The 4,068-nt window shown below is 31.2% G+C and overlaps 1 long non-coding RNA gene across 1 annotated transcript; it reads right to left on the bottom strand.

The window, feature by feature from the left end:
- Window positions 1-2,188: 2,188 nt before the first annotated feature.
- On the bottom strand, window positions 2,189-3,012 carry LOC108452529 (uncharacterized). The gene is made up of 3 exons (XR_001866404.2): window positions 2,811-3,012; window positions 2,631-2,706; window positions 2,189-2,526 (listed from the first exon to the last, which is right to left on the bottom strand). It is a non-coding gene; the product is annotated as an uncharacterized LOC108452529 (long non-coding RNA).
- Window positions 3,013-4,068: the final 1,056 nt, after the last annotated feature.

Genomic DNA, 4,068 nt, shown 5'->3' with positions numbered 1-4,068 from the left:
ATTGTAATCGGATTATGTTCTTTAGGTTAGTTATATTTTTAGGGTTCGTTAGTCGATTGTATCTCATGCATATATAGCCCCATATCATCATTTTCCACTTAGTTTTTGACATGTGGTTCTATATGATCCAAATTTTTATGATTAATTTCGTCTCATTTAAAAAATACATTAATACGTCTTAAGTTAGCTTTATAATCATTTATTCAAAAAATTCTTCAAAACGAAGACGAGATTCGATGTTTGGCAATTCGCGGAATCGTGCCCTAACGTGTTGGGTTGCAATTTCGCGTTTGCTCAAAATAATCAAATATCACTTCAAAATTTCATTCATGTCTTTTAAAATTCTCCAAAACGAAGACGAGATTCAATATTTAGTAATTCGCGAAATCGTGCCCTAACGTGTTGGGTTGCAATTTCGTGTTTGCTCAAAATAATCGAGTATCCCTTCAAGATTTCATTCATATCTCCTAAAATTTATTTAAAACGAAGGCAATATTCGGCATTTGACAATTCGAGAATCATGCCCTATCAAGATGGGTTGTGATTTCTCGTTTGCTCAAAATGATCGAACATTTCTTTACATTCTTACTCATGTTTATAAAACACTTAAAAACGAAGACGATGTTCAATGTTTGGCGATTTGAGAATCGTCCCCTACCGTGCTGGGTTGCGCTTTTTCATTGGTCCGAAACAATTGGAGATCCCTTCGGAATTTCACTCACATTTTCTAAAATCCTTCAAAATGAAGGCGATGTTCGATGTTTGGCGATTTGAGAATCGAGCCCCATTGTACTGGGCTGCGCTTTTTCATTTGTCCAAAATAATCGAATATCTCCTTGGAATTTCACATGTATTTTATAAGGTAAGGCAATGGTCAATATTTGGAAATTCGAGGAATCATACCCTACTGTGCTGGGTTTCGATTTTTCGTTGGACTAAATAGTTGAGCATCCTTTTGTTTGTCAAATTATAAATTTTCTGTCGTCGAAACAAGAAGATTTTTGACAATCAACTCGGGTTATTCAAATGTTATCAAAAAAGGGAACCACATTTCAAAAACATTTTAGACATAATGACAGTATTTAATCGCTTTGGTACCAATTTTGGGCGTAGTGAGGGTGCTAACCCTTCCTCATTCGTAACCGACTCCCGAGCCCGTTTTCTAAAATTTTAGTAGACCATAATCGGTGTTTTAGTAAACCGAAAATGTTTTATTAAAATAACCAATTCTTAGGTGACCCGATCACACCAAAACAAAAGGATCGGTGACGACTCCATGCATTTGTTTTTCAGAAGTCGATTCCCCTTTTTTATTAAATTTAAAATTTTTAAATCGAAGGATGATTTCGACAATTAACATTAAGGAGGATCGTATTTTAAATTCTTACGGATTTTTAACTTTCAACATTAAGATATTAATTAATCGATTAGGTACCAATTTTGGGCGTGACAAGGGTGCTAATCCTTCCTCGCACGTAACCGACTCCCGAACTCATTTTCTCAATTTTCGTAGACTGAAATAATTTGTTTTAATAAATCGAAATATTTTATTAAAACGACCAAATTTCTAGGTGATTCGATCACACCTAAATAAAAAAGATTGGTAGCGACTCCCAATTTTCATTTCTCATTTTTAAAACCAAAGTTGATTCCCGTTTTTTAAAAGAATGGTTTTGACACTATTAAAATAAAAAATTTATATTTTTACTATTGTAAAAATATACAATTTAATTTCGAAGTATGAAGAATGTTTTTTAGAGGCTTTGGCATTTGTTGATATTAGAAAACACTAACAACAAAAGATTCCCTGGCCTGTAATGGATGTGCGGGATAGCAAAGATGCCAAAAAGCACTAACGCAAACACAAATAAAGATAAAACATAAAAAAAACTACATCAAATACTTTAAAATCGTTAAATATCCATATCTTATTATTTATATCCAAAATTAGATTTAAATACAAGTAATATAGGACTAAAACATAATTTTTAAAAGATAAGTGATAGAAATACAAAACATCAAAAACTATGATGACTAACAAATCTGCAAAATTTATAACGCCCAGGACCAAAAAAAATGATATCCTAATAGTTTGATGAACATTTACCCAATAAATATATCAAAGCCTTTTGGCATTTACACTTCAACCCATAATAAAATTCCTTTGATCACAAGCTGACAAATTCGATAACTACAAGCAAAACATGGTATAATTTTATTGATAATCACTCACATATATCGAAAGGATTAAAAAGAAGTATATTACAAGACCAAGTACCTTAAAACTTGTGATTTAAACTTAGGGGAACTATAAATTAACCTACTGTATGTATGTATTGTCTAAATTACAAAATGATCAATTAGCTTAAAAACAAAAAAACAAAAGAGACATAAAAGGTTTCATATGTGATTTTCATAAGTAGGGTTTAAAGATTCTTTGTCATCATCATTGCAATCAGGCTGCTCCATTATTTCTACAGGTCGCAGCATGCCTCCCATAACCAGCAGCAGCACAAAGCAAAGAGACTGCAAACAAATTCCAAAGCATAATATTATATTTTTTTAGGATAATTTTAAGGGACTACTACAAGTCCAATGATATTAACCATAATTTATAGAAGAGTACTTACCATCCTTCAAGGCAGCTTCTCTTCCTACCTCCGCTCTTAGCTTTGGTCACCGGAGGACAACATGCTGGTAATTCATCTAAGTATAGAAAAAAACGACAATAACAACAATTATAATCGACAATTGAGAAACAATAAAAGGACAAGAAAATTGATGGATATGTGTGAGATTGAGAGGTTCACCTTTGGATTTGTCTTCGGTTGTTCGATCTGGGATTTTTTGTTTAGCCATGAGAGAAAGAAAAAAGAAATCAAAGAAGGAAGTTGGAGGTAGATTTGAGTGTATTGATGATGGTTAATGTTGTGCAATCTGATGAAGTTCCTTTCGCTGGATTTGGTTATTTAAAGCGTGTGTTTTTTCATTTTAAACAAAAGGGTAAAACCCTAGTTGGCGGATTCTTGACAATTCTACAACTTTACGTGTTGCTAAATTTTTGTCTTGGAATCTGATTCCCGATTAAACTTTCGGTAAAGCCACCATTGTTACTGTTTCCAGATTCCATTTACTCGTTTGATGTCCTCCAAAATCCTAATGGAGAATCAAATTCTTTTCTTCTCTCTTTTCGGTTATTGTAATTAATAATCTAGCTAGGATACTACGAACATATGCACACAACAGTTGACAAATGAATAATCACTTTAAATAATGGCAAAGCAGGGAATTATGTCATACGAGTTTGGAATGATTTATAAATTTTTGATAATTTTTTTGTGTGATTTAGATTAAATTATTAATATTTAAGAGAGTAAAGTCTAATGAAAGGAGCACGTTGCATGCTTGCCTCTAGTTACGTCTCTACTTCAAAAGACTCGTGCCGGCCTCATAATAAGCTGGCGGCAAAGGATCAATGTTTTTTTTGAGGGCTGGAATTAATTTTATATTTTATGAAGATAAAATATAATTTTATAATTTTAATATTTTATAATTTTATATTTTTATATTTGTTTAAAGGATTAAATTAAACTTTTATCATTTTGGGAGGTTAAAGTGTAATTTTATCATTACTAATTTAAAGTTTTATAAATTATAAAGGGATCTAAATGAGAAATTTTCTATTTTAGGGGCCAAAATTAAATTGTATATTTGTACGATAGTAAAAATACAACTTCACCATTTTAATAGCCTACATCTTAATAATTTTAAAGAATTAAACTAAATTTTTATCATTTTGGAGGCAAAGTGTAATCTTACTATTACTAATTTAAAATTTTATAAATTATAAAGGAACTTGAATGAAAATATTTTCATTTTAGGAAGGTCAGTACTGCCAGCTCCTTGGCTCTGCCGTTGCATTCATAATTTGTTTCTTTAAGAAAAAAAAAGGTTCAAGGTTGGATTTTGTGGTGAATCGTAAGATTAAATTTTGAGAGGTTTAGTAAAAATGTTAAAAGTTTTAGGGGTTTAATGAGAATCATTTAAAAAAAAAATTGGAGTCTAATT

The sequence above is a fragment of the Gossypium arboreum genome, chromosome 5, assembly GCF_025698485.1.
Source record: "Gossypium arboreum isolate Shixiya-1 chromosome 5, ASM2569848v2, whole genome shotgun sequence".
Classification (NCBI taxonomy): domain Eukaryota; kingdom Viridiplantae; phylum Streptophyta; class Magnoliopsida; order Malvales; family Malvaceae; genus Gossypium; species Gossypium arboreum.
This window is presented reverse-complemented; position numbering and strand designations above follow the sequence as displayed.